Below are 12,689 nucleotides of genomic sequence, written 5' to 3'. Positions count from 1 at the left end.
CGTTGTTTCAATCATATTTAATAGGTGCCTAGGATGGTAATAGGATTATGTATAAGCTTCTCTGCTGCAAAAAAAAAATCCACAGTTCCATCCATGTACTGCTAGGGAGGTTTGTGGGGAAATCAACCTCTGTGGTGGTAGATACAGTTAAATGCATCATAGTTCCTGCCAACTGTGGACAGACTTAAAACCACCTAGCCTGTTTGCTCATCATATTAAAGGGCTATGTGTGATTTTAAAAGGGGCAAAATGCTTATAAGACATCATTTTGAAATGTTCCATAAGCTGTTTTAAGCCTTTCTACCCAAAAAAGCGCCAAGCGAGTGGGAAACTTAGTCTTATGTTCAAAATCTTCTGATTAGAACCCTTCTTTTGTTGGTCAAATGTTCTTTTCAGTTTATAAGAACCAGCCTTGGATCCATCCGAAAAAACTAAGCTGTTGCTATGTCATTAGGGCTGTGTTTTTTTGTTTTTTGTTCCCTCCTACCATCACTCATGCTGGTTAAAAAGAAATAAAGAAAAACTGAATATACATAAATTTTGCAGTGATGGTTTTGTTAGTTTTTGTTTTTTTTTTTTCCCCGACAATCAGATGCTTGGCTTAGTGAGACAGTTAGAATTACCCAGCAAGAGCCATTCTGGCAGGGCAACATGGCCCCGTGGGGCATGCATCTGCGTAGAGCCGGAGGAGAATGTGGATGTGACCTTGACTGAACCCGACTTGGCTATGGGTTGATAGCCAGATCTTGAAAGAATCTTTCACTAAAGCTTCTTTTTTCTGTGTCTACATAGCATCTCTAATGCCTGAATTCACATTTTTATCTGTTGCTAGTTATCATTTATCATAGGTGACAACACTGAGGCGAGCCTTGGATATGACCTGGAATGAAGGGAGCACTGACTGGTACCACAGTGGTGTGGCCTATGAATGGGAAGAAGTCTTGTACTCTGATTACAACAAAAACAATTCACTGTGGGAATTGTGGGGAAATCTGGGATTTAAGGGAGATGAAAAAAGAGAGCTACAGATACTTTCTAATTATATATTTGCATGGGGATTTCAGAGTATTGATCAGCAATACTCTCAGATGTAACCAGGCTTGACAAAGATTGCCAAGTGGTCAAAACACCAAGTTAGTGGGTCAATATGTAGAATGCAAGTTAAAAGTGACCACCTACGATTACATCAAGTATAAAGTTTATTATAAATTTCCCATTACCTCCGAAAATGTAGATACAGTAAATGAATGTGGGCAGAACCGAGTTTGGCCATTAGATCTAAATAAAAGGCAGATACCAGGACATGATTACCTGAGGAATAAATTTACTGGGTGAGGTGTTGGAAGTTTAAATCACAACTGACACAGAGAGATTTTTATCAACCAGTATTAGCTGCCCAAAGCCTTGTAGATTACTCACTAGGTAATGCTCCTTCAAAAGGTAGAGCCGATTTTTAAAATTATATTAAAAACTCGGTCAAAATTTCTTTTCCCCAGATTTATTCAAAGATATCCCTGAATGGTGGGTTCTGTTCTTGCTAATGCTTTATTCAGGTTTGGTCTCCATCTGACTGGTTCCAGAATATAGTCTATCCCATTTTTATAAAGAGCAGCTATTTACCCTCCAAAATATAGACATTAGTTTACAAATCTGAGCTGTTGAGGGTGCTATCACCTTGTAAAGATGTGGGCACAGTAAACTATCCCTCTCCTCAGCACTAAAAAAAGAAAATAACACGTCTTCTGAACAGGAAAGAGGTACTACTAATACCTACTAATACTACTACTACCTTGGCAATAGAACACATACTATGATTATTTTTTCGGGAGATTAACTACCACACTGCATCTGTATACAAGGTATTTATTAACCAGTTGAGCTAAGTAGGCTAGTCATGGTTATTAATCAAGCACCCATAAATTCTCCACAGAGATGGGCTTTTAAAGTCAATCAATGCCTTTTTCCTGACTTGGAACAAAAAACTCTACAGCAGATTAAGTCAAGGAGTAGGATCAGCTACAGCTGATAGGTTAGAAGAGCTACACCATAATAGGTTAGAAGTAACATTCTAGGGTTTTCTTTTCTTTGCCATGTAGTCAAATTTCCCATAAAATGTCTCTCTTCTGTTTTTCCTATTTCCCCAGGCAGGGAGTGCTCCAGAACTACACAGCCTAGGTTCAAACACCAACTCTGTCATTCTCTGGTTTTGTGACCTTATGCAAGTTACTAAATGTTCCTGTGCCTCAGTTTCCTTCTTTAGGGAATAACAGTAATCCCTATCGTAGACACTTGTTGTGGGTCTTAAATGAATCAATAGTATTGGTGTCCGCCTACTTCTCTTGTGTCCATGTTGTCAAATGCAATGATCAATTCTTAGTTTTCTTTTTATTTGATCAGCACAATTCACAATTTATCACCTTCTCTTCCTGAAACACTCTTCTCTTGGCTTGCAAGTTTCTTTGCTGTCCTGGCTTTTCTCCCCCTTCACTGCTCCTGCTAAAGTTCTCCTCATCTCTCTAATCCGTAAATGCTGGAATGCCCTAGAGCTTAGTCCTTAGTCTTTTTCTCTTCTCTTCAGTATTTAGACTCCTTTATGATTTCCTCCAGGTTCATGACTATAAATATCTATATGATGGCTACTCCTCAATTTATAACTCCAGCTTACATCTCCCCCACTCCCAACTAACTGTTTTACATCTCTAGTTGGTTATCTAGTAGGTATCTCAAATTGAACACAAAGTTAAACCCCTGATCTCTCCTCCCCACACCCACCCCCAAAAGCTGCCTCTTCCACAGTTTTCTGTCTCAATAAATGGCAATTCTATCCATTGAGTTGATCAGGCCAAAAACTTTGAAATCATCCCTGACCGCCCCCACTTCTCTTTCTTACCTTGTATCAATTTCATCAACAAATCCTGCCATCTCTACTTAAATATATATCTTGAAACCAATCTCTCAATACCCCGCTGCTACCATCCTGTTCCAAGCCTGTCATTTCCCACTTGGATTATTGGAACAGTTTCTGTACTTTAGTCCATGCCCTCCTACAGTCTACTCTCAACATACCAAACAAAGTGATCTGTTAATAATCTGTCATAACCCTCCAATGATGTCCCACATCCCTCAGTGTAGAAACCAAAGTCTTCATACTGGTTCACAAGGCCCTTGGTTACCCCGCTGACCTCCTCTCCCCTGTGTACACTGCTCACTCTTCCTCAGCCACCTGGGCTCTTGTTCCACAAATATGACAGATAGGCTCCTGCCTTGGGTCTCTGTACTTGCTTTGCTGTCTGGAATTTTCTTCCTCAAGATATTCTTATGGCTTGTTTCCTAGCCCTTTCAGGTATTTGCTTACATATCACCTCCTCACTGATGTCTTCTCTGATAACCTCACTGAAAACTGCCAGCCCCCCCATACCCCTAGTATCTAACTCCTCCTTTTATTCTGTTTTACATTTCCCCATGGCACTTATCACCATCTGTTGTTCTGTATGTTTTGTTTGTTTGCTGTGTCTTCCCCTACAGAATGTAAACTCCTAAAGAGCGGGGCTTTTGTGTGTTTTGTTTCCTGTTGGATTCCTAGCACCTAGAATGGTGCTGATCATATATTAGACCTCAATAAATATTTGCTGAATGAGTGAACGAAGTGCTTAGAGTAGGTCATAGCACATAATGAGAACTCAATAAATGTAAACTATAATTTGATCCCAATTATAAAGTTGTCATTGTGCATATAGGATAAGTCTACGCAGTCTCCTTATGCATATTAATAACCCGATAACTCTATAAAGTAAAGCTCTTCTATTATTTCACTTTAGCTTCAAAATTTCCCTTTTGCGGGGCGCCTGGGTGGCTCAGTCGTTAAGCGTCTGCCTTCAGCTCAGGTCATGATTCCAGGGTCCTGGGATCGAGCCCCGCATCGGGCTCCCTGCTCAGCCGGGAGCCTGCTTCTCCCTCTCCCACTCCCCCTGCTTGTGTTCCCTCTCTCCCTGTGTCTCTCTCTGTCAAATAAATAAATAAAATCTTAAAAAAATTTTTTTTCCCTTTTGGATTACTGCAGTACTTAGGACCATGCTTTTTTTTTTTTTTTTTTTTTTTTTTAAGATTTCATTTATTTATTTGAGAGAAAGGGAGTGAGCGAGAGAGCACACACAAGCAGGGGAAGCAGGGGCAGAGGGAGAGGGAGAAGCAGACTCCCTTGCTAAGCAGGGAGCCTAACCTGCGGCTAGACCTCAGGACCCTGGGATCATGACCTGAGCTGAACACAGACACTTCACCAACTGAGCCACCCAGGCGCCCAAGCACCGGGCTTTGTACACCCTCAGTAAATATTTATTGAGTAAGATTCATGGTTCAGTTTCTGAATTCAGAATCTCCTTTCAGAATGCCAAGACTAGAAACCTAAGGTTCTTCAGGACCAGCTCTCTGATTAAAGCTTTTCAGAACAAAAGCAACAAGGGTGGTAGAAATTTATAGGTTAAAATTTCCCCTTCTTCCATTCTAAGTCTTTGTTCTTGGCCTTGGATCTTTCTTATTTAACTTAATATTACTAGGCAATTTTAAAAGTTTAACTTCGTTTTTCACCGTAGAACTTGGTGTTCATGTGTACTGTAATACAAAGTTCAGTATCACAGCAAATGACAGGTATGTCCCCAAAGATACCTTTGTCAGATCAGTTCAATGAATAGAGATCTGCTATGTGCTAAACAGTGTGCTAAGTGCTGGGAATTTGTAGATGAATATTACTTGGTTCTGCCCGTGAGGAGCCCAAGAACAATGGCGAACACAGATATGTAAATAATGCTTCAGTACAATGTAGTAAATGCTGTAATACAACCATGTGCAAAGCTAGAGACATAGCAAATAGGAAGGAATGATTAACTTTGAGAGATCGTGTGAGATGGGGAAGAGGTTAAAGGAAGGCTTCCTAAAAGGTTATGCACAAGCAAAGCTTTTATGTATGAAAAAGAATAAATAGGAGTTATTTTGGTAAGTAAGGTGGGGGTTGGAAAGGGTGAGGCATTTCAGATGGAGGGAGAGCCTCTGCAAAGGCAGAGAGATGTGTAACAGTATAGTGTACAAAGAAAATTACAAATAGTGTGGCATTATTGAAGCACAAAGTGTGTGCATGTGTGTGTGTGTGTTGTGTGTGTGTGTGTGTGTAGGGTATGGTGGTATGCATGGGAAGTCACAGAACATGAGGCTGCAGGGCTTTCCATGCAACAGTAAGAGCTGGTACTATCCCACATGGTCAGTGGGGAGCTATTCAAAACAGAAAACTACTCTGCCTGCTCTACAGAGGGTATATTGAAGAAGGTAAGAGTGGGGGTAAGGCATTTACTTAGGAGGCTGTTGAAAAAGTCTGGGTGTAAGATGTGGATGGCCTGAACCAAGGCAGGGTTCCTGGAGACATGGCAGAAGAGAGGGACTTTGAGATATTCTTAAGACAAAACTAATTTGATTGATTGCATTTAGGGGGCACCAGGTAGGCAAATACCTATTTGCTTCATAAAAGTACATTTCCTGTTCCCAGACTGTAAATGAGTTGGAGCCCCACCATTTACTGAGAAGGCGTTCTGAGAGCAGTAGCTGTGGCAGGACTCTACACCCCACAGGCCCATGGTAGAGTAGGGTCCCTTTGGAGTTTTACCTCCGGAACTGAATGGTTGGTTTCCAAGGCAAACATCTCCAACCTAGTCTCTAAGAGCTAGAGGGAGTCTCAGAGGTCATTTAGTCCCAGCTTCTACCTAATGCAGAAATCATTTCTATACGGAAGTTCCCAGCCAGAATATCATCCAGCCTCAGCCTGAAAGCCACTTCCAGTCTGGGGATTTCGCCACTCCTGAAACCAGCTCCTTCTACCTCTGAACAGCTCTATTAGAAAGGTCTACTCTTCACTGAGCCAAAATCAGCCTTCCATTCTTTGGTTCTGGCGATATCCTATATATAAAGGCCACACAAGTGTGACTCTTTTTCAAGAAGTCTTCCTCAGGAATTAAAGATGACTTTTGGATCCCCCCAAGTTTCCTCAGTTCCTGCTGCCCCTTGTGGGACTTGGTGTCTGCACCCCTTATCATCTTGGTCATGCTCCTGTGGACAAGCACGAAATATCAGTGCTTCTCTTAGGAGGCAATACCAACAACCGAACATAACACCGCACATGTGGTTTAGCCACAACGCCCAATGGTCTGGACATGTGTTTTCATCAATGTAGCCTGAGGTTCTTAGTTTTTTGTAGCAGCCAAATCAATGGCACCTGCTGAGTTTCTGGTCACCAAAACCCCCCAAACTAAATCTCTCTTATTCTGTCACATCTTACTCTGTCAGTCCTATCCACCTCAGTTGATTTTTTTTTTAAGATTTTATTTATTTGAGAGAGAGAGACAGAGAGAGGGAGCATGCACAAGCAGGGGGAGGGGCAGAGGGAGAGAGACAAGCAGGCTTCTCACTGGGCAGGGAGCCTGACATGGAGTTCAATCCCAGGACCCCAGGATCATGACCTGAGCTGAAGGCAGACGCTTAACTGACCAAGCCACCCAGGCACCCCTCCATTTCAGTTGATTTTGAGGATCTGTGTGCAGGATTTTATATATATTCTTATTAAACTTCACCTTCTTGGGTCTGTAGTCCCAGAGTTGGTCTGTGATGAAAGTTAACTGATCCAAGACTCAAAATGATATTAACCATGCTTTTAGTTTTGTGTCGTATCTTTCTTGTCTTGATCTTTTCCTAATCCTAGAGGAGCTCAGGAACTTTGACTGTTTGTTCTGCTGCAGCAGCCGATGTGGCCCCACCCTCCACTGCCCCTTAGCCTCTGCTGTTGCTGCCACGGCCCTGTTGTCACCCCGGGTGACAGGGGCTGACTCGGATGTCTTTGGGGTTTGCCACTCCTCTGCCCATTGCTCACTCCCACACTGTTGTTGATGTTGTTATCATTCATTTTCCTTCCAGTCATCCTAGTCCTTCCTGTGCTCCGGCAGGCCCTGCGCTCAGATGGGGAAGCCCTCTGCCCCTAAGCGCTGCAGTTCTTTAATTATACACCACAGAGGAAGGCTTACCGTGTGTGTGTCTGTGTGTGTGTGTGTGTGTATGAATATACCCCCTTGTGTTGCAGACCCTATTTCTCTCACCCTATCTTTAGGGTTTTACAGCCTCCCTAACTCTCCACAGGATTCCTTCAAGGCTGGCACAAAAGACAATATAAGTTGTAAGCTCTATCAAGGGGTTGGGGTGTAGTCAGTACTCAGTGCCCAGACTGTAACACCCCAAATCTTCACTTCCCACCAGCCTTCCACCAATGTCCCTGGCTTGAACTGGTTACCCTTCATTGGCTACCCAAGGTGAGTTCCACCCCATCCCCCATTCTCTCCTTTTAGAGCACTGCATCAGGAGTTGAAGAACATCCCTTGACCCCTACCCTTAGCTAAGAGTCTTTGTCCTGGAAGTGAAAATCACTTCTAGCTGTATGCTCTCTCTTTGGAGTGTTTGCCTCTTCACTCAAACAGAGTTTACACAGGTGACTGTAGTACGCTTGAATTCTGAGGCAGGTTCACAGAATGCTCACTGTTGCCATCTCTGATACTCAACACATCTCTTTACTGAATGTGTATGCCTCATCCAGCCTAAGAAACTCACATTTGGAGTTTTTTCTTTTCAGATCTGGCCCTAGTCATGTTAGCAGTTATGACTCAACGTCTCTTAGCATAGCTTCCCTCCTCTATAAAATGAAAATATTTTTTCCTTCCTTAATGTTTTTTTTTAAGGATCCAATGACATACTATATGTAAAATCATTTCACAGGTTCTAACAAACTGTGCAAGTATTATTTACTAGAATCATCCATGGTCCAATTCAGCTGTAAGAGTCTAAAACAGGCTGCTAGAAAATATGTGACCAATGGAAGGAATAAAGTTAGTCCCTTGGGGGCTACAAGACTGTCACAGGGTCAGAATTACCAAATTTTAGAGTAGGATGAGGCCTAAGAGATCATTTGGTCCAACCCCCTCATTTTGCTCATGAAAAATCAGACGAGAGAGGAGTCGGAGACTTGCCTTGAGATTTGCTTGGGTCAGAGGATCTGCGGAGAAGTAGCAATCCCAAAGCTACAGAAGGCAAGATGCTGGCCAGCAATCTGAAAATGTGTCCTGCCTCTCCCCAGGTCAGGGAGCTTTCTATCAGGTAGATGGATTTTTTTAACCTTTTTCCTTACCTTTGAGAGCAAAGTCAGGCTTCCTCAGGCTCACAGGCTCCTTGAAGACTCACCTGTGTCCTTTTGTCAAATGGGTTTCCCAAGCAAACAGAACCATGTTGTTGTTTGTTGCTCAGTTGCTCTGCTGTGCTGGGAATGAAGGCTCCACTCTTGATCGGCCAGGGACTCCAGTGCCAAGTCTCTGATATATAGTGCAGGGACTGCAGGGCATCTGAGTTGTAACAAGAACAAGATGAGCTTGTGGCCTCGGGCTTGTAACCTGCTCCTCAACCCACACTTCAAAGAAAGTTATTACACAAGAGTTAGACTAAATCAAACCAAACTGCAATGTTTGCGCACTGTGGCCCATTTTCAGATCTTGTTGTATCTCACCACAAGTCCCTCGGAAGCCCAGTTGGGAGCAGAACAAAACGATCCAATGATAATTTAGTTGTAGGTCTTTAAAAATGAGCTCAACTGATTTATTTTGAAATTTCAGTTAAGCATGATGTCAAGAAAATCTCTCTGGCTATTTATCATCTTTTTTCCCTCTTGCATAGTCCGAGTAGGCAGAATAAAATTAGAAAGTGGCTATTCACATGCTTCCAGTTTTTGTTGTAAGCTGATATTGTTAGTAGAATATTGGAATGTTAAGATGTTTGGTGGTAATTCTCTGCCCAAAGAACACTCTTTATTATGTCATTTTCTTTTTACTTTTTTTTAAAAGACGGAGTGGGGAGGGACAGAAGGAGAGGGAGAGAGAATCTTAAGCAGGTTCCATGCCCATCGTGGAGCCTGATGCGAGGCTCGATCTGACAACCCTGAGATCATGACCTGAGCCAAAATCAACAGTCAGATGCTAGAATGACTGAGCCACCCAGGCACCCCAATGCCATTTACATTGTTTATTAGGAATGTTACACAGGTGCTATCAGAAGAGACACAATAGATGATCTAAAGATGTACATTTCACTTTGGTATACTACTACCCCCTACTTTTTCAAATCACCACAACCTGAAAGTATGAAAAATTACATTTTTTCTCTTGTAGCTTTGAACAGTAGATACAAGATCCATAAGTCTTCTGAATCATCAAAGAAATAAAACTTATTGTCATCTAGTGCTGAGTATGTGTTGTAGAATGGTTTCCAAAACTTCATATGGTAAATATGGTAACTCACATTTTATTTAATTTCGTAATTTAACAGTTGAAACCTGTCCCTCTTAGCCATTTACCATACATTTACTGTGTGTACAGGGAAGCGTTTAGGAAATCCTCTAGTTCCAACCATGAATCATTGCAATGTCTCAGAATCATGGAGGGTTAGGGCTAGGAGAGATTGTCAAGTTGTATGAAAAAGTAAACTGAGACTCATATAATACATTTGTGGGATCAAGGTGGGTCAGCATGAGACAGCTTCCAGAATGAGGTGAGATTTTTAGGTATGTCTTGGAAGGTGGATGTTTAGATAGGTGCAAAGGAGATGGCAAGGGCACCTGATTGGGGGAATGCAGTGGACTGGAAACGAAGATGTATTCAACAGAACACCTATTATACATCAGACACCTTATTACATATGAGCTCATTTAATCTTCACAAAAAGCCAATGAAATAGAGATTATCATCTCCATGTTACAGGTGAAAACAAATTCAGGGAAGCAGGGTGACTTGTACACAAGTAGGATATTAGCAAGTCAGATTTAGAACGCAGGTCATTTGACCTCAAAACCTTTGTTCCTTTATTCCACACTGACCTACAGCAGCTGTAGCATGAACAAAGTAAAGAAAAATAAATGAGCATGGCAAATATAAATGAGAGAGGGAATATACTTGATTGAAATAAAGGCTTCCTGCTGAGGAACAGGGCTTATATGGTAACAGTAGACCTAGATCCTATCAGGCTAGGATAATAGCTAACCTTTATTAAGCATTTATTACATGCCAGTCATGATGCTGAGTTCTTTTATCTCATTTAATCCTCAAAATAACCCTATGAGGGGATACTGTTATTATCCTCATTTTGCACTTAGTGAATCTGAGGTTATAAGTAATCTGTCTGGGTTCACACAGACCATGGATGGCTGAATTAGAATGAGTTGAAATTCAAATATAATCTGTTGGACTCCAGAGTCTGCACTCTTGAAACACACTAGAGAATTAACATTTTGTGAGTATTCACCGTGTGCCAGACACTGTGCTGAGTGCTTTATATGCGTATCACTCAATCCCACAGAAATCCTATGAAGGAGATATCATTATTATTTCCTCTATTTTATAGATGAGAAGTCACAGGTGAACTGAAGCTCAGGAAGATTTAGTAACTAGTCCAAGGTCACACAGTTTGGGAGGGCTGGGATCTAACTCAGAACTGTTTGCCCAAAGCAAGGATTCTGGGAGCAAACCACTAAAGGACACTTCTCTTAACTATTCCCTCTCCTCACACTAAATTTCTTATTTTCTCTTTGGTTTTTCATGTCTTTTCATGGGTCCTCTATTGCTTCAGATCCTTATATACATTGGACCCAAATCACTGTTAAAAGCAATCCTGGGGTAAATGTTGGTTGTAATGTTGTAAATGGAGGTAATGTGATTAAGACCTCATTTACTCATCAAACATTTATTGAGCCCCTACTAAGAACTGTTCAGGGTGCTGGAAATATAAAGATACCAAAAACAAAGTACCTATCTTCAAGGATTGCATAGTCTTATGAAGGGGAATAGACACATAAGCCAATAAATAAAATGCAGTGTGACAACCGATGTGATAGAGGTAGGGACAGAATAACGTAAGAACAGAGAGAAGGGGCACCTAACTCAGAATGGGGGTGAGGGTATTGGTGGGAGTTGGGGAAGATGCCCCAAAGAAAGTGACACTTCCAACTGTTTCTAAGCTCAATTTTCTTGCACATTTTCTATATCCAATAAGCTGTTTTTGACATTTTGAAGCTGTTAGTTCAAGATGGTCAATACAATGTCACTTAATTGCATTTTCTTACACACACACACGCACACACACACACACAGTCTCGCACATTACTTTTATTCTCTCAATGCACAACTGCTTTCTTTAACTTAAAAAGTCAACACAAGGACAGTGGTTTGTGAAAACAACATTTACTGCTTGCAGGGCTTTTATCGGTGATATCAAATGCGCTGCTCTTAGGAAAGGCTTTGAATGCTTCCCTTATTTGACCAAAGCAGCAAGCCCAGCTGATGAAGCACTGAGTCAAGGGTATCTCTCATCACATGTGACTCTTAAACCAAGAGACATTTCCAAGGTCTTTCCATAGGTATTATTTTTAGATTAAAAAAAAAATAATCTTTCCTCTTTTTCGTGGCGCCTCGGAGGCGGTAGGCTGCTTCAGGATGAAGCTGAACATCTCTTTCCCAGCTACTGGCTGCCAGAAACTCATTGAAGTGGACGATGAACGCAAACTTCGTACCTTCTATGAGAAGCGTATGGCCACAGAAGTTGCTGCTGATGCTCTGGGTGAAGAATGGAAGGGTTATGTGGTCCGAATCAGTGGTGGCAATGACAAACAGGGCTTCCCCATGAAGCAGGGTGTCTTGACCCATGGTCGTGTCCGCCTGCTGCTGAGTAAGGGGCATTCCTGCTATAGGCCAAGGAGGACTGGAGAGAGAAAGTGCAAGTCTGTTTGGGGTTGCACTGTGGATGCCAATCTCATTGTTCTCAACTTGGTCATTGTAAAAAAAAGGGGAGAAGGATATTCCTGGACTCACTGATACTACTGTGCCTCGTTGCCTGGGGCCCAAAAGAGCCAGCAGAATCCGCAAACTTTTCAATCTCTCTAAAGAAGATGATGTCCGCCAGTATGTTGTGAGAAAGCCGCTAAACAAAGAAGGTAAGAAACCTAGAACCAAAGCGCCTAAGATTCAGCGTCTTGTTACCCCACGTGTCCTCCAGCACAAATGGCGCTGTATTGCTTTGAAGAAGCAGCGCACTAAGAAAAATAAGGAAGAGGCTGCAGAATACGCTAAATTTTTGGCCAAGAGAATGAAGGAGGCCAAAGAAAAACGCCAGGAACAGATTGCCAAGAGACGGAGGCTGTCCTCTCTGAGAGCTTCTACCTCTAAGTCTGAGTCCAGTCAAAAATGAGATTTTCTATGAGTGACAAATAAATAAGATCAGACATCAAAAAAAAATCATCTTTATTGCCATGTAATTTACAGATAATAAAATTCAACTTCAAGTGTTCAGTTTAATGAATTTTGACAAATGTATATAATTGTGTAATTACCATTACAGTCAAGATACAGATATTTCCCAAACCTGAAAAAGTTCCTTTGTCCCTTTTTGCAGTCACTGGATTCAGTCATAGTGAGACCTGTAGTGAGCAGCTGTTAAAGATGTTCAATGCTGGAGAGAATAGGACCAATCTAAGAAACCAAGACTTATTGAGCACTTTCTAGATACCTTACCCAAGTATATGCATAGATTTATTTATAACCCCTACTCTGGAGGTATTTTCTCCCTTCTTA

The 12,689-nt window shown here is 41.7% G+C and overlaps 1 pseudogene; it reads left to right on the top strand.

Annotated features, from left to right (window-relative positions):
* Positions 1–11,497: 11,497 nt before the first annotated feature.
* LOC118535110 (small ribosomal subunit protein eS6 pseudogene) lies at positions 11,498–12,353 on the top strand (annotated as a pseudogene).
* Positions 12,354–12,689: the final 336 nt, after the last annotated feature.

The sequence above is a fragment of the Halichoerus grypus genome, chromosome 5 (assembly GCF_964656455.1).
Source record: "Halichoerus grypus chromosome 5, mHalGry1.hap1.1, whole genome shotgun sequence".
NCBI lineage: Eukaryota > Metazoa > Chordata > Mammalia > Carnivora > Phocidae > Halichoerus > Halichoerus grypus.
Note: the sequence above shows the minus strand (reverse complement) of the source record. Positions and strands in the feature narration are given on the sequence as shown.